Below are 24,601 nucleotides of genomic sequence, written 5' to 3' on the forward strand. Positions count from 1 at the left end.
CATACACTACTAGTAAACAAACAGACAGACAAGCAAATAAACAAACAAAAAGCATGTGCCCTTAGAGGGAGAGGATAGCAAAGCATGAGTACCTGAATTTAAATCTTCAAGCCTCATATAGACAGAGGTAGGTAGCACATGTTCATAATTCTCGTGCTTCTTCAGCAAGATGGAGGTGAAGGCCTAGGAATTCCCGGAGCCCATGGGGCCGATAATCTGGCATGTGTAAAGAATAATGACAAAGAGGTCCTATCTCGAATAAGAAACGTAGAAGCTGAGGATAGAGGTTGCCCTCTGACCTCCAAATACATGCTATGTCTTATTATATACACCTGCACTCACAGAAATGGACATAAATGTGCACACACATGAATATGCATATGTGCACACACATAAATGTATATGGTGCACAAACATCTAAAAAAGCATTTTTTATGAGCAAGCAAAATACAAGTCTGTATTTATGCCACCAAAACCTGTATTCATGAATGCCACTGCTCTGAAATTGCTTTCTGCTACCGCTCCCCTCTCGCTCTGTCTCTCTCCTCTCTCTGCCTCCCTCTTTCCTGTTTATATCTACAGATCTGAATATATTAAAATTATTTTATATTATAGTTCCTAATATTGAAAACATGAGAAAGATAAAGAGGCTAAGGTTAATGTTAGATGATCTCATAAGACCAGAACTCTAGCAAAACATGGCAGTCTGTAGCCCTGTAAGTGGAAGTAGGGTTTGGTTCTCCATTTGGGCTGCGCACCAACACGCCATTGCCTTGAATGTGAACTTTTTATTCAGTAGAGTCCTAAGATTCCTTCAAACTGACTGAAGTAGAATCTGAATTTTAAGAAAATCCTCATGAGATCTACTGATGTTTTAAAATCAATAGAGATGCTTTACCTATATTTACTCCACAAGCCTAACTCAGCCAATATGTAGCCCTGGCAACAGAATCTGTGCCGAGGTAGCTCTACCCTCTTATGAATATTCAAATCTGAATAGATCTCACACTGAAGAAGTTTGTTAGCAGATGGGTAATTTAACCAAAATCATTTAAGAATCTGGAGCAGAGAGCTATGCAAGGTTTTGCAAGCATCCTTCAGCACTCAGAATTGTACTGGCATTTCTCTGGTTTATGAGGTTTTCTGTGCCTACAGGAAAGTTGTGCTGTTCCTAGCACCAGCTGTTCTATGAAATGGATGTGCTGCCTCTTGCTCCTGCCCTTGGCTCCGAAGCCAAGTCCAGCACTGGCCTGTGTAGCTGTTGGAGTCCCCGTTACATTCAGCCTGCAGACACCTGGATGCAAGTACCTTTGAGAAACATCAGTTCTAGCTCTCTGACTTCACCATGCAGAAATTCCATTGGAAATGTTGGTCGGCAAAATGTGTTCCACACATGAAAGCAAGAGATTTTTACAGGTTTCCTGTATCAGTTGAAAATAGGCGCTAAGGCTATCCTGTAGAAAGTAGTAGATGCAACTTCCTATTCCATACATAGTAGACTCAACTGACTAGGAAGGCCTAGTAAGTTGACCGTGGTATGAACTGCAAACTGGGCATACTAGACAAAGTAGGACTGTGTTATTTTATCAGTAGGAAATGAAACAAAAATAAAATCCCAAACTCTGGCCTTTTGGCACAGGTAGTTTGCAAAGCTCTGAACTGTAGGAGTTGGTTTCCTGACTATCAATCTATCTGTAACACCCTCCCCAAACCAGGTAATTCCTGAAACCTTGAGAATTACTATTTGTGAGCACTGTTCATAAATATGAATCACTTGACATTTAAGGATATGTGACCTATAAACAATATAGAAATGCCAGTTTTAACCCTTTTAGATTTAGTCTGTAGCAAGCCCTTAAAATATTCCTATTCTATTAGAGATCAAGTTTTCCTTCTGTAAATTCATTGGCATCTCTTAGTTCACTGGAGGGTTTTCTATACAGGAGGAATTGTACATAGTTATCACATAGTATTAGCAAATGTTACTATAGGTACAATGTGAAAATATAATTTGAAATAAATATTTTAAAAATTCATTCAATTTCTGTTATACAAAATGCCTAGGCTTGAAGTCTTTGTCATGTCAAACTGCTCATTCATGGTGTCTCATAAAGTGTCATGTCTATGAATGAATACTTTATTATTGGCCAGCAAAGTATAAAAGTAGTGAAAGAAAAGAAATTAGTATGCATTTCTAGGTAGATACACTTTTCTCTTGTACCAAGAATGGCAACTGGCTACTATCCCTGCAGTCCTACCTCTTAAGTTCATAGCTATAGATTTCAATATTATACTCAGAGATCTTATGCTATAACAAAATGCTAATAAGACATGCATTCTTTTGTAATAGACTTTTCAATACTAATTGGCAGAAGGTTTCTCAGATTCTCCTGATTCCCAAATTGTAGTATGTCAGACATTGATGAATGCTGTCAGTCAAGAGACCAAAGACCAACCTAACCTGCTGATCCTGTGCTACACAGCCCGATTAGCTAATGAAGACCCCACCCGAACTTCCTTTTTATATGGTGAAATTATGTTACTAAAAGATCAACAGCTTCTTCTTCTGGAAAACACCAAATGGCAGATGCTGCTGCTGCATGGGAGGGCATGGAGGACCCAGGGGCCCAGGATTAGGAGGCCACAGTGGCTTCCCCGGAGGATTCTGCAGCAGCCTTAGGGGCCACGGTGGTGGCAGAGGCCATGGCGGTGGTTGAGGCTGCGGGGCTCGTGGAGGTAAAGCTGAAGACAAGGAGTGGATCCCCGTCACCAAGCTGGGCTGCCTGGTTAAGGATATGAAAATCAAATCCTTGGAGGAGATCTTCCTGTTCTCCCTGTCCGTTAAGGAGTCTGAGATTACTTACTTTTTCCTGGGTGCATCTCTAAAAGATGAAGTTCTGAAAATCATGCCAGTGCAGAAGCAGACTCGGGCTGGCCAGCAGACCAGGTTCAAGGCTTTGTCGCTATTGGGGACTACAATGGCCACGTTGGTCTTGGTGTTAAGTGCTCCAAGGAGGTTGCCACTCTGCCATCCTAGGAGTCATCATCCTGGCCAAGCTTTCTATCGTCCCAGTGCGGAAAGGTTATTGGGGGAACAAGCCACACTGTGCCATGCAAGGTGACAGGCCTCTGTGCCTCTGAGCTGGTGTGCCTCATCCCTGCCCCCAGAGGCACTGGCATTGTCTCTGCTCCTGTGCCCAAGAAGCTACTGATGATGGCCGGTATAAATGACTGCTACACTTCAGCCAGGGGCTGCATTGCCACCCTGGGCAACTTTGCCAAGGCCACCTTTGACGCTATCTCCAAGACCTACAGTTACCTGACCCCTGACCTTTGGAAAGAGACTGTGTTCACCAAGTTTCCTTATCAGGAATTCACTGACCATCTGTGAAAACCCACACCAGAGTATCTGTTCAGAGGACTCAGGCTCCAGCTGTGGCTACCACATAAGGGTTTTTATACAAGAAAAATAAATGAATTAAGTCCAAAAAAAAATCAACGAAGTTCCTTTCTTCAATAAGCTTATATGCCCTAAGTTTTTATAACATAGCCAGTCAATATAAATTCTGATTGGTTTATAGTTTATATGAAATGTTGCTTAGAGAATTTGTTCACTTTTAAGTATATTCAAGTTGAAATTCTGTCTTCATGGTGAAATTATGTTTGCGGCAATGTATAATTTTTGTATCAAATTGAATCAACACTTTTACAAGTTTCTTGAATTTTATTATCAAGTGTCTGTTTCTTTAACAGAATTAACAGAACAGACATAATAATTTCTGTGGTAGCAAATGCTTGCACATTAAAACTCTTTTTCTAAATAAGACAGAGCTCTTTGCCTTGCTTCCATATCTGAAAATCTTTTGTTGAGATGTTTGGGAATATTGCCAGCTGATGTCACCTGCCATCTGGAATGATCATATGTTCCCCATTAACACTGAGGGCCACACTCCTGGTCAGCAGCTGAATTCGAGGAGAGCAGCATGATGTGTGTTTAGTAATGGGATAAATTGCTACAGCAATGAGGCATTACTGAATGAGCCAATGCTCGATCTCCCATTCTTTCACACACAGAAAATGCTTGCCTGCAGCTGCTTCCATTGCCCCATGCTGGTACAGTCAGTACACCACAGTGACATTTTATGGCAAACCCCCAAATCCACTACAAGTGAAAAACTGTAGCCTGTTTTCAGAAATAGGGTGAACAACTCCCTTTAAGTCAGTGGAAAGATACAAAATGATACTGTTAATTTTGGCAGTTCTCATCCTTTAGCAGTTAGGAATTTTGCCTGTAAGAATTCTGTTTCTACAATGACAAGCAACCAGAGGTTCCAGGGACTAAGCCACTACCCAAAGACTATATACATGGACTGACCCTGGGCTCCAACTGCATAGGTAGCAATGAATATCCTAGTAAGATCACCAGTGGAAGGGGAAGCCCTGGGTCCTGCCAAGACTGAACCCCCAGTGAATGTGATTGTTAGGGGCAGGGCGGTAATGGGGGGAGGATGGGGAGGGGAACACCCATAAAGAAGGGGAGGGGGAGGGGCTAGGGAGATGTTGGCCCGGAAACCGGGAAAGGGAATAACATTCGAAATGTAAATAAATACTCAAGTTAATAAAAAAAAAGTTGATAAGATGAAAAAAAGAATTCTGTTTCTAATATTCGAACTAATCAAGAAGCATAAGAAACTATGGCGATAGTTTAAGTATTAAGTATTTAAAAGTAGGATTAGCAAATATTTATTCAAAAATTTGATGGTCACATAATTTTCATGACAAATGGCATAGAAAGGGTATCATATCTCTGAGTTAAGAAAAAGAAGTTAGAGGCAAGAAAATTTTATGACAAGGGTAATGGCATCAAATTCTTCTCTGCATTGGCTGGGACAGGGTTCATTTTTTTATTGATTAGACAACTTTGGAACACAGGTGTTTACTCCATTTGTATTATTATAGAAACCCAATCATAAAATGCTATCCATCATTCATAACATTTTAAGAAATCAGGTGCAATTATTGAAAAATAATCTCACATTTTCTTAATTTTAAGCACAAATTGGATAATATTTACCCTGTCTCTTCTTTATAATTAATTTTTCAGAATCAGAGAAAAACACCCATAGACAAGACCTAACCTAAAAGAACTGTAGACATGATACCTGTTTCTTTGTATGCCTCCCTGTGTCTGCATGTGCCCCTGTGTGCCTGAAGGTCAGTGTAGGGTGTCTTCCTCTACAGCTGTCTACCTTATCACTTGAGTCGGAGTTTCTCACCAAAGTGGGCCCCATGGATTGGCTCAGTCCCCTTAGCAGTAGTGGCTTACTCCAAGATCTTCCTTTTTCCACCTGCTCCAGTTCCCAACACTGTAGTTACAGACTCACGTGATCTACCTGGCTTTTTCCAAGGGTGCTGTGGTTCTGAACTAAGTGCCCTATGCTTGAGTAGTAACTCCTTTACTCAGTGATCCATCATCCCAGCCCCATATGCTGGTTGGTTTTTATAAACTTGACACACGTGTAAACATATATTGAAAGAGGGGATCTCAATGAGTAGTTGCCTCCATCATATTGATCTACAAGAAAATCTGTGGGTATTTTATTGATTAATGATTGGTATAGGTGGTACTACCTTGGGGCAGATGCTCCTGGGTTACATAACAAAGGAAAATGAGCAAGTCATGTGGACCAAGCCAGTAAGCAGTGTCTTACATAGGCTTTGCTTCAGTTCCTGCCTTGAGATTTTGTTATGGTTTTTCTCAACAATGAATTAAAACTTGTAAGGCAAATAAACTCTTTCCTTCCCAGTCTGATTTTGGTCATAGTATTTTTTTTTTTTTTTTTTTTTTTTTTTTTTTTTTTTTTTTTAGAAAACAGGCACTGGAATCTTTTTTTTTTTAAAAAAGATTTATTTATTTATTTTATGTACAGCATTCTGCCTGCATATGTGACTGCAGGCCAGAAGAGGGCACCAGATCTCATTACAGATGGTTGTGAGCCACCATGTGGTTGCTGGGAATTGAACTCATGACCTCTGGAAGAGCAGTCAGTGCTCTTAACCACTGAGCCATCTCTCCAGCCCAGTCATAATATTTTTATCACAGCAGTATAAAAGCAAAAGAACATGCTCATCGTTGTTATCTCTATTACTGTAAACACATTGACTCCCAAATAGCTTCTGGCATCATTCCATAAAATCTTCCCTGTTTTGGTTTTCTCATTCCTCACGATCCTTCCTTGTTAAACTACCACTGTGCAAGTTAGTAGCAAAGCATTGCAAAACTGACAGGATGCGCTGGTTCAACGCACCTGAAAATCTCCATTTTCACGTTTAAAGTCAGGAACAGATGTTCTGTCTTCTGGTGGGTTTTGAGGGCGCTACCTCATATTGCTCAGGAAAAATGGCAGTTCTGACATGTCTATACACACTCCGTCAGTCATCCATTTGGAAACCTGTAATGGAGGCCTTAGATTGTAATGCCTCCAGTCAGAATCCTTCCACCTGACTTTCATGGTTAACTCTCTCTGTCTCACAAGTACAGAATGTTGCTGTCATGAACATTCTTCTGTTGATGACCTGCTTGTTTCCCTATAGCCCCCGATTCCCTCCTTTCCTCTTGCTACATAAATCTGTCAAATACTTGATAATATCTGTGAAATTTTCATTAAAGCCCAATTTTAATAAGAGAACATGTAAGGTGTTGAACATAAGTTAGTATACAACCATTGGAGAATGTGTATGCTTACTGCAATTGTCCACATAGGATAGTTTAGCAAACTGACAGATACCACTTATGCTTTACACAAAGTGTGGCGTGTGCATCTGAAATTATATTTCAGAATATCATCAGCTAGTTATCTTAGTGTTTATACCCTTGGAATTTCATTTTATTGTGTAATTCCAGCGCTGTGTAGCTTTTCAAATTAATGTCTTAATGAATGTAATGTAAAAGTGGATTATTCTTTTTTGCCACCAAATACTTCTATGAGGATGCCCACTCTCCCAATGGCTCAAAATTATTATAATACTGAAATTACTTGATATGTCAACATTTTGTACAATTAATAATACAGAAGATTATTTAAAAACATGTTACCTCTCCTAATACAGAAAAGTCCTCAGGTCATCAAATAATTCCCATTACTCTAACTCTGCATGTGAAGTAGTATTTATTCTACCATTGGCTTTTCTGCTCTCGCAAAGATTTCAATGTGGTCTTATTATTCATTAGCTTATTTTTGCTTCAATAGAGGGAATAAATATACAGCGATGCTCAGTTAATAGACTGCATAAGGCAGACAAACAAGAAGGAATCTTCATGACTGTTGTAGGTGGAGGTAATAAAATGTATTTTATTTGTAATAAAAGTGGAGACAAGGCTTGAAATTGAAGCATACCAAGAGTTCTTGAGAAACAGAGAGCACTTTAAAACAGCTTGCCCAGCCCTCAATATCCCTTTAATAACTTTGTGAAATATGCAAATAGGACGGAAAACATAATATACTCAGTTCTTTCTACACTGAGAGAAATAGGAAACCTAAATCATTTGAAAGAAGATAATTCTGTTTGCCATTCTCTAATACATTCTCAAAGGATTCAGAAGGCTCAGAACTGAAATTCAGAAGTAGGATTTAAAAATCAACATCTTTAGATAAATTGTAATAAAGAGGACAAATGAAAAGCCATTTCAGCTGTATGGAAATCCCCGGGTGGACATTTGTTCCATTTGATGGAAGTTCCCTACTGTTGGTAATATATTTAGCCAATTGCTTCTTTCCCCTATGCTCCAATATGTGCACTTTGTAATCTCAAATGTATTTTTATAATGGAAAGGATCTCTTTTTTTTTTTCAATTACAGTTACATAGAAGAACATGCTTAAGGGAAACTAATAATGACGGCAGGCCTGATTCACTCTTTAAAAGCCTGTTTGACATATGTAAGTTTTTATTTTTAAATTGTGGAGTAATCTGGCCTTAAGTAATCATAAATGTGAACATCATGTTTCACCTTTCAGTACACATCTGTCAAAACTGGGAAGATAATTTTAATTAAAGTTTTTTCTTTATTAAATATTTTTAAGTGTTATAGTGCATCTAACTAAATTGACATTTAAGTACAAGGAAAACTAAAGCAAATTTCTACTTCAGAGAAAAAGGTAATGTGTGAATTATATGCTTTTGACATTTTAAAATATATAGATCTTCATTTGGGGGAGGGCAAATCAATTATGATATTATATTTTTATCATGCCATATAGCCTATTATAACTGAATAACAAAGCTATTCTTAAAAGTGAATTAAATCTAATATTAATGTGAATTAAAGTTAAACATCTTTTTATTACTTGTAAAAATAATTACTATACATTAAATATTTATACAATAATAAATATTAATGATCAAATTCATTAATATTAATTATATCTATCATCATTGATTTAATGCCCTACTCAGGAGTAAACATTTGCCTACACCACTATGATGTACTTCTCATATATTTGCTTTATAAATGTATTGACTTAATAATGTTTAATATAATTTATCTGGTTTTATATTTTAAGAACTAATGTAATATACATAAACATAGGTCAATCCAGGATATATTACTATGAATAGCTATAAGGTTTAACAAAGAAACACATATGTATGTGCATATCTTATCCAAGTTTACCAAATTATTGCTTTGGACTGTGTAGCCATAAATTTCCCACATCTTTGTGTTCCTTGAGAAGCTTGAGGCCTTCAGGAAATACCTCAATCTCCTGCTGTTATCTCTTGAATTGCCAGAGGGAAAGGTACCAAATTATTTCCATTTCACAACTCTCTAAACAATTCCATATTGCCTTTTTTTACCACAATGTGGTCTCCATGAAGGATCCTTCACTATAGGGGATTCTGGTTGTGTAAGATGTGCACTTCAGGTTTTGAAGAGGATGACGACATTCTCCCAGCATCAAAACATTCGTAGAGCAGCTCTGATTCACCCAGACTCCTAGATCTCAGGCAGCAGACAGCCTCCAAGGAAAGGTCCCTCCCTAGGAACCTCCCTCGGGGCTTGCGGTAGGAACAACAGCTTATCTCACAAAAAGTACTTCCCAGAGTCCATTTCTAGTGTTTCCTTTGGCCTTCATAGTATTCCAATAAACAAGGGAATCACTATCTACCAAACAAACGCCCAAATGTCTCTACTTATGCTTTACATATGTATTTCCTAGAGACATGCGCAAATCTGTCTTTAAAAAAAAACTTAGATGAGATATTTATTTGAGTATATACATGTCAGTCATGATTGGGAAGAGTTGCAGAAATTACTATGATTGGGTCATATTTTCAACTTTTCTGGTGAGCCGAGAATGGAACCTAGAAACCATGTGCAGGATACACTAAGGTTCTAACACCACGCTGTGTAGCCTGTTGAATGTTCTCAACTCCAGCACCACACATTTTTAACAATAGCACCAAAGTGTCCTCCAATGAGACAATGTTAATTTATAATTCCTTTTTCAGTGTATGAGTCCCATCCCATTAAGTTGTAACCCATAACTTATATTATAAATCGTTATGTAGCTTTAAGATACACACACACACACACACACACACACACACACACACACACACACTTTGAATAAACTAGAAGAGGGACAAGAACCTAGATCTTCATTGTTTTAATTATATTTAGCTGATTATTACCAATGGGGAAAATCTTTTAAGCCAATTGTCCTTTTGTATTTTTTCCTTGTGATCAGATAGCATGGGGGGTTTTCCCATTCCTTCCTTTCAGGCACCTCTACAAACTGCCAGGCAGCAGGGGTTCTATACAGATCAGTATCTGTCCCCCTCGATATTTATAAAGTTGTATGTCTGGCAATGAACTCATAATTAGAGTAGCAATATAGAGAGTCTAGAGTAAACTGAGTTTTAGAAGTGAAGATCAGATCTGATATAAAAGCAAAGAGCCACACGGCAAGGGGTCTGGATGGCCCATAATTCAGACATTCAGGCATTACTCTTCAATGACAAGACCTTGTTTCACTAGGCCCTACTAGGGAGACATGATGTTTACTGAAACTCTTTGAGTATTACAGGAAATACATGTGTATTTGGCTGGGTTTTGTTAGAGTGTGTTTGTTTGGAGACAGAACCATTTAAGAAGGTCTCTCCCTCCCTCCCCCCCCCCCTCTCTCTCTCTTTGGCCTAGTGTGGCCTCAAATTCACTATCCTTCTTAGCCTTGGAGTGACTGGATTATAAGAGAAGTAACACCATACCCAAATTCTTTAGCTGTTTGAATAGCATCCAGTAAGTAAACTGTATAAATTGGCATCACTGACTGAGAGTAAAAATAAAACAAATACAATTTTAGTTCATCCTAGCTTTCGTGTACCAGATTTCAACCTGGCTGGCACATGTCCTTAGAACAATTACAAACAAGTCGTAGGTAGGATTTTGTGCAGTTGCATCTTGGAAGCATAGGACTTTCCTGTGATGGACATCAGTCAATCTTTATATCCTCCAATCATCTCATTGCATGCTCCTGGAAGTGGTAGCTAGGTTTGTAATTATGAGGATACAGTGTGAGCTTCATTTCAATTCGATAGCTACAAACATCTTGAGTTCCACCATCAGAATAGTTGTTGTAAGTCCTGATTTATGCAAATCACCGCAGACTAAGGTTTAATTTTACAAACAATGATAGACTAAAAATTTAATCCAGGCCCTACAAGGGGTAGCAGTTTAATCTCACTGGGACAGATAATTATTTTCTACTCTTCTACCATTTTTCTGGCAATATCATCTCTAAAAATTTAAACAAGGTCTAATCACAGACATGGTATACAGTTGCAATCTATCCTTATCCTGAATAGGAAATGTTTATTTTTGTTGTTGTTGTTTACAACGAAAGGATAAAAGCAACCCGGTAACTGTCAATACCAGCTGATCCTTGAAGACATACCATGACACAGACTAATTAAATTTATGGAAACATAAAGAAGTCAAGGGAAGTTTCAGTAAACTTGTTACCTAGGAAATGCTCAGTGATGTTGAGAGCAGCAAATGGTGCTAAGTATCTCAGTGGAAAAGAAATTCTCGGAATTGAAAGATAGGATCGAAGTGTACACTCCATGATCCACTTAGAAAATATGGTTGCATATTTCAATGACTTCGCAAATTCTGCCATTAAAAAATTCAAGTTTCCAACACATGGTGCTTTTGCCACAACATAGAATTTCTAGTGCCTTGAAAGCTATAAAAACCAACATGTTATTTCTGGTCCTTTGTGCTGATAAATCAACTGTAGTGAAAGAGGCCAGGGTATTTGACGTTGATTGCTTGGCACCAAAGCACTTCTGGTCCTTGGACTATTGTCACCTGGATTGTAAAAGCAAGACCACAGCCTCAAGCTAATAGAACATTACACATGTCCACTACATCAAGGACACTGACAAGGTCATATTCTAGCTGAGGGCTAACAAGAAATTGAATACATACTAAGAATATAATTATATTGCCATTACAGTCTTGCAAACAGTTAAAGAAACTGGGATGTTGCTAACTTTCTTTATAAGTCTAATAAATTTTTGTGCATTTATTTGTTGTATTAATCCCATTAATTTTTCATTTTGATTACCCTTATTATGTATCATAAGGCCCATTATGATATACACTGTAATGTGTATTTTAATTGATTGTGGATTACAGTTTAAAGGAGAAACAAATGCCATCAAGAGATGAAAACCAGTGAAAATGAGACTTTGTGGGGAAGGCTGAATATATTTTCCTTTGTTGATTATAGACAGTGAACTTTAAAGAGCACATTGCTAGTCCTGATACTGAAATATCAGAGTGTAACAATAGTATAATTATTAAATATCCAAAGGAAGGCACTAATCAAGCTAAATGTCATACTCCACTCAACCTTCTTAGAGTAAGACTTTCTGTTGAAAAGAGGATAGAGACTAGAAAGATGAAGACTTTGAAGCTCCACAAAGCTTGGTTTACAGCCTAAGTTCTTCCCACACAGAGCTTAGAGGGTCTAAGGCAGTAGAAATTGTGTGTGGCTTGGAGTGGATAGAAACATGCAGCTCGGCGAGGATGCGGAGAAAGAGGAACACTCCTCCATTGTTGGTGGGATTGCAGACTGGTACAACCATTCTGGAAATCAGTCTGGAGGTTCCTCAGAAAATTGGACATTGAACTGCCTGAGGATCCAGCTATGCCTCTCTTGGGCATATACCCAAAAGATGCCCCAACATATAAAAAAGACACGTGCTCCACTATGTTCATCGCAGCCTTATTTATAATAGCCAGAAGCTGGAAAGAACCCAGACTGAACCCCCAGTGAACTAGATTGTTGGGGGGAGGGTGGCAAGGGGGGGAGGATGAGGAGGGGAACACCCATAAAGAAGGGGAGGGGGGAGGGGGATGTTTGCCCGGAAACCAGGAAAGGGAATAACACTCGAAATGTATATAATAAATACTCAAGTTAATAATAATAAAAAAAAACAAAAAAACCATGCAGCTCAGGGATGTAGTCATCCTAAGTTTGTATCAAGAGTTTTGGGGTTTAGTTTTGTATTCAGTTAGAGACCATTTAGGGCTTTCTAGGTATTGAGTCAGTGAGTGGGGAAGCTTTGCACATTTGTGGGAACTTCCCTGTGGTAGAATAAGACAGCTGTCCAGCATTATTTCATTTTGGAATCCAAGCTTGTGTCTGAGGTTTGTGCAGGAGTTCTGTACTCTGTTTACCTACCAAAGCAAATCTTTCTGTTTTATATTAACTGTTGTCGGTGCATATAGCTAATAATGACTCAATAGGTTTCTAATTCATTCACTTACAGCTCTAAACAGTGTTTTGGCAAACTTTGTCCTACACATTCTGATATATAATGTGTTCATTTTCTATTTATAAATGAATGTCCAGTTTTTAGCTTGGTCCTGTCCTTAGCACACGCATGTATTCACTTTGTTTGCTTGCTTGCTTGTTTGTATGTTTTTTATATGTGCACACAAGGGCTTACCATAGCACTCATGTGGACGTCAGAAAACAAATTTGAGGGAGTTGATTCTCTCCTTTGACCACATGGAATCCTTGAATCAAACTGAGATCATTAGACTTGATGGCTGTATTACCTGCTGTAGTGGTTAAAATGTGCTTCGCCCATGATAAATAGCACTATTCAGAGGTGTGTTCTGAATACATGGAATATCCAAACACACCAGAAAAGCAAGATCTAGTTTCAAAATCATATTTGATCATGACGCTGGAGGACTTCAAGAAAGACGTGAAGAACTCCCTTAGAGAAACACAGGAAAACATTAATAAGCAAGTAGAAGCCTACAGAGAGGAATCGCAAAAATCCCTGAAAGAATTCCAGGAAAACATAAATAAACGAGTAGAAGCCTATAGAGAGGAGTCACAAAAATCCCTGAAAGAATTCCAGGAAAACACAATCAAACAGTTGAAGGAATTAAAAATGGAAATAGAAGCAATCAAGAAAGAACACATGGAAACAACCCTGGATATAGAAAACCAAAAGAAGAGACAAGGAGCTGTAGATACGAGCTTCAACAACAGAATACAAGAGATGGAAGAGAGAATCTCAGGAGCAGAAGATTCCATAGAAATCATTGACTATCAAAGATAATGTAAAGCAGAAAAAGCTACTGGTCCAAAACATACAGGAAATCCAGGACTCAATGAGAAGATCAAACCTAAGGATAATAGGTATAGAAGAGAGTGAAGACTCCCAGCTCAAAGGACCAGTAAATATCTTCAACAAAATCATAGAAGAAAACTTCCCTAACCTAAAAAAAGAGATACCCATAGGCATACAAGAAGCCTACAGAACTCCAAATAGATTGGACCAGAAAAGAAACACCTCCCGTCAAATAATAGTCAACACACCAAACGCACAAAATAAAGAAAGAATATCAAAAGCAGTAAGGGAAAAAGGTCAAGAAACATATAAAGGCAGACCTATCAGAATCACACCAGACTTTTCGCCAGAAACTATGAAGGCCAGAAGATCCTGGACTGATGTCATACAGACCCTAGGAGAACACAAATGCCAGCCCAGGTTACTGTATCCTGCAAAACTCTCAATTAACATAGATGGAGAAACCAAGATATTCCATGACAAAACCAAATTTACACAATATCTTTCTACAAATCCAGCACTACAAACGATAATAAAGGGTAAAGCCCAACATAAGGAGGCAAGCTATACCCTAGAAGAAGCAAGAAACTAATCGTCTTGGCAACAAAACAAAGAGAAGAAAAGCACACAAACATAACCTCACATCCAAATATGAATATAACAGGAAGCAATAATCACTATTCCTTAATATCTCTCAACATCAATGGCCTCAACTCCCCAATAAAAAGACATAGATTATCAAACTGGATACGCAACGAGGACCCTGGATTCTGCTGCCTACAGGAAACGCACCTCAGAGACAAAGACAGACACTACCTCAGAGTGAAAGGCTGGAAAACAACTTTCCAAGCAAATGGTCAGAAGAAGCAAGCTGGAGTAGCCATTCTAATATCAAATAAAATCAATATTCAACTAAAAGTCATCAAAAAAGATAAGGAAGGACACTTCATATTCATCAAAGGAAAAATCCACCAAGATGAACTCTCAATCCTAAATATCTATGCCCCAAATACAAGGGCACCTACATACGTAAAAGAAACCTTACTAAAGCTCAAAACACACATTGCACCTCACACAATAATAGTAGGAGACTTCAACACCCCACTCTCATCAATGGACAGATCATGGAAACAGTAATTAAACAGAGACGTAGACAGACTAAGAGAAGTCATGAGCCAAATGGACTTAACAGATATTTATAGAACATTGTATCCTAAAGCAAAAGGATATACGTTCTTCTCAGCTCCTCACGGTACTTTCTCCAAAATTGACCATATAATTGGTCAAAAAACGGGCCTCAACAGGTACAGAAAGATAGAAATAATCCCATGCGTGCTATCAGACCACCACGGCCTAAAACTGGTCTTCAATAACAATAAGGGAAGAATGCCCACATATACGTGGAAATTGAACAATTGAGTAATGATAACCTGGTCAAGGAAGAAATAAAGAAAGAAATTAAAGACTTTTTAGAATTTAATGAAAATGAAGATACAACATACCCAAACTTATGGGACACAATGAAAGCTGTGCCTGCAGAAAGAAACAGGAAAGAGCATATGTCAGCAGCTTGAGAGCCCACCTAAAAGCTATAGAACAAAAAGAAGCAAATACACCCAGGAGGAGTAGAAGGCAGGAAATAATCAAACTCAGAGCTGAAATCAACCAAGTAGAAACAAAAAGGACCATAGAAAGAATCAACAGAACCAAAAGTTGGTTCTTTGAGAAAATCAACAAGATAGATAAACCCTTAGCCAGACTAACGAGAGGACACAGAGAGTGTGTCCAAAATCAGAAATGAAAAGGGAGACATAACTCCAGATTCAGAGGAAATTCAAAAAATCATCAGATCTTAGTATAAAAGCCTATATTCAACAAAACTTGAAAATCTGCAGGAAATGGACAATTTCCTAGACAGATACCAGGTACTGAAGTTAAATCAGGAACAGATAAACCAGTTAAACAACCCCATAACTCCTAAGGAAATAGAAGCAGTCATTAAAGGTCTCCAAACCAAAAAGAGCCCAGGTCCAGACGGGTTTAGTGCAGAGTTCTATCAGACCTTCATAGAAGACCTCATACCAATATTATCCAAACTATTCCACAAAATTGAAACAGATGGAGCCCTACTGAATTCCTTCTATGAAGCCACAATTACTCTTATACCTAAACCACACAAAGACCCAACAAAGAAAGAGAACTTCAGACCAATTTCGCTTATGAATATCGACACAAAAATACTCAATAAAATTCTGGCAAACCGAATCCAAGAGCACATCAAAACAATCATCCACCATGATCAAGTAGGCTTCATCCCAGGCATGCAGGAATGGTTTAATATACGGAAAAACATCAACGTGATACATTATATAAAGAAACTGAAAGAACAAAACCACATGATCATTTCATTAGATGCTGAGAAAGCATTTGACACAATTCAACACCCCTACATGATAAAAGTCCTGGAAAGAATAGGAATTCAAGGCCCATACCTAAACATAGTAAAAGCCATATACAGCAAACCAATTGCTAACATTAAACTAAATGGAGAGAAACTTGAAGCAATCCCACTAAAATCAGGGACTAGACAAGGCTGCCCACTCTCTCTCTACTTATTCAATATAGTTCTTGAAGTTCTAGGCAGAGCAATCAGACAACAAAAGGAGGTCAAGGGGATACAGATGGGAAAAGAAGAGGTCAAAATATCAATATTTGCAGATGCTATGATAGTATATTTAAGTGATCCCAAAAGTTCCACCAGAGAACTACTAAAGCTGATAAACAACTTCAGCAAAGTTGCTGGGTATAAACTTAACTCAAATAAATCAGTAGCCTTCCTCTACACAAAAGAGAAACAAGCCGAGAAAGAAATTAGGGAAACGACACCCTTCATAATAGACCCAAATAATATAAAGTACCTCGGTGTGACTTTAACCAAGCAAGTAAAATATGTGTACAATAAGAACTTCAAGACACTGAAGAAAGAAATTGAGGAAGACCTCAGAAGACAGAAAAATCTCCCATGCTCATGGATTGGCAGGATTAATATAGTAAAAATGGCCATTTTACCAAAAGCGATCTACAGATTCAATGCAATCCCCATCAAAATACCAATCCAATTCTTCAAAGAGTTAGACAGAACAATTTGCAAATTCATCTGGAATAACAAAAAACCCAGGATAGCTAAAACTATCCTCAACAATAAAAGGACTTCAAGGGGAATCACTATCCCTGAACTCAAGCAGTATTACACAGCAATAGTGATAAAAATTGCATGGTATTGGTACAGAGACAGACAGATAGACCAATGGAATAGAATTGAAGACCCAGAAATGAACCCACACACCTATGGTCACTTGATTTTTGACAAAGGAGCCAAACCATCCAATGGAAAAAAGATAGCATTTTCAGCAAATGGTGCTGTTTCAACTGGAGGTCTACATGTAGACCACATGTAGAATGCAGATCGATCCAAGCTTATCACCCTGTACAAAGCTTAAGTCCAAGTGGATCAAGGACCTCCACATCAAACCAGACACACTCAAACTAATAGAAGAAAAACTAAGGAAGCATCTGGAACACATGGGCACTGGAAAAAATTTCCTGAACAAAACACCAATGGCTTATGTTCTAAGATCAAGAATCGACAAATGGGATCTCATAAAACTGCAAAGCTTCTGTAAGGCAAAGGACACTGTCTTTAGGACAAAATGGTAACCAACAGATTGGGAAAAGATCTTCACCAATCCTACAACAGATAGAGGCCTTATATCCAAAATATACCAAGAACTCAAGAAGTTAGAGCGCAGGGAGACAAATAACCCTATTAAAAAATGGGGTTCAGAGGTAAACAAAGAATTCACAGCTGAGAAATGCCGAATGGCTGAGAAACACCTAAAGAAATGTTCAACATCTTTAGTCATAAGGGAAATGCAAATCAAAACAACCCTGAGATTTCACCTCACACCAGTGAGAATGGCTAAGATCAAAAACTCAGGTGACAGCAGATGCTGGAGAGGATGTGGAGAAAGAGGAACACTCCTCCACTGTTGGTGGGGTTGCAGACTGATACAACCATTCTGGAAATCAGTCTGGATGTTCCTCAGAAAATAATTGGACATTGAACTGCCTGAGGATCCAGCTATACCTCTCTTGGGCATATACCCAAAAGATGCCCCAACATATAAAAAAGACACGTGCTCCACTATGTTCATTGCAGCCTTATTTATAATAGCTAGAAGCTGGAAAGAACCCAGATGCCCTTCAACAGAGGAATGGATACAGAAAATGTGGTACATCTACACAATGGAATATTACTCAGCTATCAAAAACAATGACTATGAAATTCGTAGGCAAACGGTTGGAACTGGAAAATATCATCCTGAGTGAGTTAACCCAATCACAGAAAGACACACATGGTATGCACTCATTGATAAGTGGCTATTAGCCCAAATGCTTGAATTACCCTAGATGCCTAGAACAAATGAAACTCAAGACGGATGATCAAAATGTGAATGCTTCACTCCTTCTTTAAAAGGGGAACAAGAATACCCTTGGCAGGGAATAGAGAGGCAAAGATTAAAACAGAGACTGAAGGAACAACTTCAGAGCCTGCCCCACATGTGGCCCATACATATACAGCCACCCAATTAGACAAGATGGATGAAGCAAAGAAGTGCAGGCCGACAGGAGCCGGATGTAGATCGCTCCTGAGAGACACAGCCAGAATACAGCAAATACAGAGGGAATGCCAGCAGCAAACCACTGAACTGAGAATAGGACCCCCGTTGAAGGAATCAGAGAAAGAACTGGAAGAGCTTGAAGGGGCTGGAGACCCCATATGTACAACAATACCAAGCAACCAGAGCTTCAAGGGACTAAGCCACTACCTAAAGACTATACATGGAGTGACCTTTGACTCTGACCTCCTAGGTAGCAATGAATATCCTAGTAAGAGCACCAGTGGAAGGGGAAGCCATGGGTCCTGCTAAGACTGAACCACCAGTGAACTAGACTGTTGGGGGGAGGGCGGCAATGGGGGGAGGGTGGGGAGGGGAATACCCATAAGGAAGGGGAGGGGGGAGGGGGGAGGGGGATGTTTGCCCGAAAACCGGGAAAGGGAATAACACTCGAAATGTATACTAGAAATACTCAAGTTAATAAAAAAAAAGTATAAAAAAAAGAATCAACAAAGGGGACTTCATAAAACAGCAAAGCTTCAGTAAGGCAAAGGACACTGTCAATGGACAAAATGCTTTTCAACAGATTGAGAAAAGATCTTACCAATCTTATATCTGATAAGAGGACTAATATCCTATATATACAAAGAACTCAAGAAGTTATACTCCAAAGAATCAAATAATTCTTTTAAAAAATGGTGTACAGGGCTAAACAAAGAATTCTCATCAGGAATATCAAATGGCTGAAAGCACCTAAAGAAATGTTCAACGTCCATAGTCATCAGGGAAATGTAAATCATAAACAACCCTGCGATTCCACCTCACAACAGTTAGAAATGCTAAGTTCAAAAATTCAGGTGATAGCAGATACTATAAAGGATGTGGTGAAAGAGAAACACTTCTCCATTTTTGAAGGGATTGTAATCTTGTAAAACCACTCTGGAAATCAGTTTGGCAGTTCCTCAGAAAATTGGACATACTACTACCTGAGAACCCAGCTATACCTGGGCATATACCCAAGTGACTCTCCAACATATAATCAGGACACATGCTTCACTACATTCACAGCAGCCTTATTTATAATAGCCAGAAGTTAGAATGAACCCAGATGTCCTTCAACAGAGGAATGGATACAGAAAGTGTGGTACAATTACACCATGGAGTGCTACTGAGCTATTAAAATTAATGACTTCATTAAATTCTTAGGCAAATGGATGGAACTAGAAAATATTATCCTGAATGAAGTAACCCAAACTCGAAAGAACACACATGATACGTACTCACTGATAAGAGGATATTTGCCCAAAAGCTCAGAATACCCAAGTTAAGATCACATGAAGGTCAAAAAGAAGAAGGACAAAAGTGAGGATGCTTCAGTCCTTCTTAGAAGGGGGAACAAAATACTCACAGGAAGAAATAGAGAAACAAAATGTGGAACAGAGCCTGAAGTAAAGACCACCCAGAGACTGCCACATATGGGGATCCATCCCACATGAAGTCACCAAAGTCAGTCCCTACTGGGGATGCAAGAGGTGAATGGTGACAGGAGCCTAACATAGCTTCTCCTGAAAGTTTCTGCCAGAACTTGACAAATACAGAGGAGGATGCTCACAGCCAAGCATTGGACTAAGAACAGGTTCCCCAATGGAGGAGTTAGAGAAAGGATTGAAGGAGCTGAAGGGGTTTGCAACCTCATAAGAACAACAATACCAACCAATCAGAGCTCCCAGGGTCCCAGGGACTAACAAACCTCCAAACACATGGAAAGACTCTTGGCCCCCTTCTGAGTATGTAGCAGCAGATGTGTTTTGTGGGGCATCAATGAGTGGAGAGGCCCTTGGTCCTCTGAAGGCTAGTAGAGGAGAATGCCAGGGGGGCAAGGCAGGTGGGAGTGGGTGGACACATGGGAGCATTCTCATGGAGGCAGAGGTTAAGTGGATGGGCTAGCGGGTTCTGGAGGGGAAAGGAGATACCATTTGAAATGTAAATAAAGAAAATATCCAGTAAAAGAAAAGTAAAAAATCTTGGGTTATAGCTCAGTGGTTCATAGCACTTGTTCTTTCACAGGAATCAGGTCAGTTTCCATCACCCTCATAACAGGTAATTATTCTTGGTAACTCCAGATAGTATGGTGGTCTATTCATCTCTCCACAGGCACCCAAGGAATGTGGTGCCTAGTGATATAAACAGGCAAAACACCAATTCACATACAAAAAATATTGACACTAAATTCTTGTATGTGCTGATGTCATGTTACTATTTATTGAACAAATACTCTACATTTTTTTACTGCTTTGTAATGTCTTGATATAAACCATAATTTCAAGTAGATATTTTCTGATTCATTAAGCATACTAGTTTCTACAGGTTTTTTAAAGTTGTCATTTGTTTGTTGACACTGTTTTTACTTTTCTCTGCATTTTAAGGAAATGTATAAATACAAATTGTACCTGGTATGTAGTTCAAAGTCATTGTCTGTATTTGTTCTTTTCCTTACACTAATTTGTGCATATATGTGTGTGTGTATATATATATATATATATATATATATATATATATATATCAGAATCAGGGTAAGAAGAGGCATGTTTTAGCATTATGACTGACAGGCATATGTTCTGACAGTTTTGATCTAAGAATACCTTATTTATTTATTTATTTATTCATTCATTTATTTATTTATTTAGGTTTCACCATCCAGGCAAGTATTTTATCATCAGGCTGTATCTATCTATACAGGGATTTTCACTTTTTTAGTTTGAGGATTTGAGGCAGTCTTTCTGAGTCACTCAGGCTGGCTTTGAACTAATTCTGTACCACAGGCAGGGTTGAATTTGGAAGCGTGGTGCCTTAGCCTCTAGTATCTATCTGGGATTGCAGGTCTGACTCCTAATTCCTCTCTGAAGTGCTTTGTTTTATCCAGTTTACAAAAATAAAATATAGTCCAGATAGGACATGTGCTCCTCTCTTGATTGTTTTCAAACATGGAGGAGAGTCCTAGGATTTGAGCCAGCAACATCTCTCATGTGGAGTACTTTCTCTCCCTCTCTTAAATTCCACAAAGCACCTACTTTTATATTTTTGACTCTGCTCTCTTAATTTCCTGTGCATAACTCCTTTCAATATTCTACTCTGTGTCTCAGAGAAACTTAGGAAGGTATTTTATTCCTTTAATTGATTTTCTTGAAATGATTCACTATAGTACTATTTTACACCATAAGACAACAAAAAGTTAAATAATAAAAATACAAGGAAACTATGAAGTCACTCATCATTTTGTCATTAGATCACTGTTTAACAAGCCACTGTGAACTATTTATACAGATGCTCTCAGTACCTTACTAGACAGACATTTGAAGAAGAAACAAACACCTGTGCACATACACAGTCACACACAAAGATGCACCTACACACACACACACAACATTCATGTCACTTTGAAAATAGATTTTTTATGTAATATATTTTGATTATGTTTTTTCTCCCTCAAATCCTCCCAGACCCCACTTACCTACCTAGCCAAATCCAACTCTTCCTTCCTTCCTTCCTTCCTTCCTTCCTTCCTTCCTTCCTTCCTTCTTTCTTTCTTTCTTTCTTTCTTTCTTTCTTTCTTTCTTTCTTTCTCGTTCTCCTTCTCTCTCTCTCTCTCTCTTATTAGGATAAAAATAGCCACCCAAAGTTAATAATAATAAAATAAAATTAGAGCAAAGAAAAATAAACAAACTAGAAAAAGAGAAAGTAACCAATAGAATTCTCAAAAACAAAAAACAAAATCAAATACACTGAAAGTCATAACATATATGCAAAGGACCTTTAAGGAAAAGGACAAAGACCTGACAAAGTATTATGAGACAAAGAACATCTAGAAATGTTGCTCAGTTCTTTTTTTTTTTGTTGGCCATCTTCTACTGGGCATGGGGCCTGGACTTAAGAATGGATTATATAGCCAGTGAGACTCTGTTATAAAAAACTAAATTTTCATTTGTGAGAGGTTATTAATTAGAGATATCTTCTGGCTTAGGGATGAGGGCTTGTGTCTTTTTTCAGTCTCAGCCCTAGGACCCCGTCTGGCCCAGACCTGTGCATGCCCAGTGCATGCTGCCATAGTCTTGATGAATTCATATGTGCACGGGTCCTGTTATATTCAGAATGTCTTGTTTCCTTCGTATCCTCAATTCTCTCTGTCTCTTACACCCTTTCTTCTTCCTTTTCAGGGCTTTCCCTGAATTTTAAGAGGAATGAATTTAGAGGAGACATCTCCGTTAGGCCTGACTGTTCCAAGGTCCTCATTATTTGCACATTGTCCAGTTGTCTCTGTATTAGTTCCCATCTACTGCAGGAGGAACCTTCTAGGATGAGGGTGAGTGAGACACGGTCTATTGATGTTGAAGGGTGTCATTTGGAGTCATTTAGCAGGTATATTCTTTTAGTAGAACAGTTGTACTTGGTTTTCCTCTAGATCCCTGGCATATGTAGACAGGTCCTTGGCACCTCAGGGTGTCGGGAATGGGTTTTACCTCATGAAGTGGGTCTTAAATCCAATCAGATATTGATTAGTTAGTAGCTCATGCTTCGTGCCACTATTGAGTGATTGTCCTGAAGGATGGTCACCATCGTAGACTGGAGAATTTTTAGCTGGGTTGGTGTTTCCCTTTCTCCTTTGATAGTGTGTAGAGTATCTTCCAGTACAATGAACCCTAGTTGGTAGGGGTGAAGCCTTTAGGTAGGGACCAGCTCAACTCCTCCATGTTCAATGAACTTTTTAAGTGTTGTCTTCAGCAAGATGATGTTACCATCATTTTGACACACACACTTTAAATTCATGTGTTTTGTTTTTATTTTAGATGATGAGATACATGAATGAATTTTTGTTTCCAACCAATATAGGAATCCCTTTCCCAGTGATTGGAAATTTTTGTATACTTTGTTTTTCTTTCTCTCAGTATTGCCTTCTTGTGTGTAAACATGTGGTTTTCATTAAAGAATCAATTATTTTTAAATTGGAGTTGTGCTAACAACCCCATAACATTATTGGAAACACACTAATTATAGCTGTACTAAGTGAATGCCAGCAGGTACCTGGAATTGATAATAAGTTTTGAACATACTTATTGTTGCAAAGGACACTTACACTGCACTGAATAATAGTATTCTATTTACCAACATTCCTTAATAAATTCCTTTCTTCTTACATTATATTTACCTTTGTTGCATGTTAGTATTTATCTAATTAGGAAGTGATCCAGGGCAGAAAAACATGTTTTTGGTCGAATGCTTAACTTGCTGTTCTTTAAGTAATAGCCCATGTAAAGGATCAAGAGTTAAATGAAAATTGCCATTATTAAGGTTCTCTTCACTCAGCAATCAAAGGACAAGTACACATATAGTTTGTATCCTATTTGAAGACCAATAGGTCTTTCTAGATCTAGGCAACTAATGGAGCACAAATTCTAAACTGTTAATACTTTATACCTCCCTAAACAGGATTCAATGTGCATGGATTCTGTATCAATGTTACATGGCCTCTTGCCCTTGGTTATTTTATAATAGACTAATATGCACTTACAGATAAAGTAAATTCAAATACCCTAAGCATTTACATACTATTTGAAATTAAAGAACTCAAATATTATACCATTTCTAAATAATTTGGTTTTGATCAGCTTTCAAAACTCTTATCCTAATAGTTAAAACTAATTTCTTCAGTACACTTAATACAACCTCTGCAAAACAAAATTTCTGACTATTGCTCCAGCTGAATGCTTATGCAAGTAAAATATGATGCAAATGAAGCTGCTGACACAAATATTTAAAAAGACACTGACAACTGATGAGAATTTAGTAAATAGTTTTGGAATTAAAAGAAATCTCGGCCTAGGAAAACATTTAATAATTACCTTTATATCAGAATGGAAAAACATAGAAAATTAAGTGTAATGAGAAAAACTAAGCATCTACTTTAAAGTTACATTATTTTATAGTACACATGACCAAGAAATGGAAATTATTAAGATTATGATGGGAATAAATAATTTTATCAAATATTACTTATATCAACTATAAATAAAAGCATGACTTTTCTTATATTTGTAAACCCTATTGATCATTGGGCAGAAATGTGCTGAAGGCATGGTAGCAAATGCCTGTAATCTTACTATGAGCCAGGAAGATCAAGAAATCAAGAGAAGCCTGACTGTTCAGTAAGTTCAATGCGAACTTGGGCAACACAGGAAGAACGTGCAAAGGATTATGGGGAGGGAGCACT

At 38.2% G+C, this 24,601-nt stretch overlaps 1 protein-coding gene and 1 pseudogene across 2 annotated transcripts in view; one reads left to right on the forward strand and one right to left on the reverse strand.

Annotated features, from left to right (window-relative positions):
• The window catches only part of Thsd7a (thrombospondin type 1 domain containing 7A), a 446,922-nt gene that overhangs the window by 227,107 nt on the left and 195,214 nt on the right, over positions 1-24,601 (reverse strand).
• Positions 2,581-3,478, forward strand: Rps2-ps40 (ribosomal protein S2, pseudogene 40; annotated as a pseudogene).

Source organism: Rattus norvegicus, chromosome 4, assembly GCF_021556685.1.
Source record: "Rattus norvegicus strain SHRSP/BbbUtx chromosome 4, alternate assembly SHRSP_T2T, whole genome shotgun sequence".
In the NCBI taxonomy this organism is placed as follows: Eukaryota; Metazoa; Chordata; class Mammalia; order Rodentia; family Muridae; genus Rattus; species Rattus norvegicus.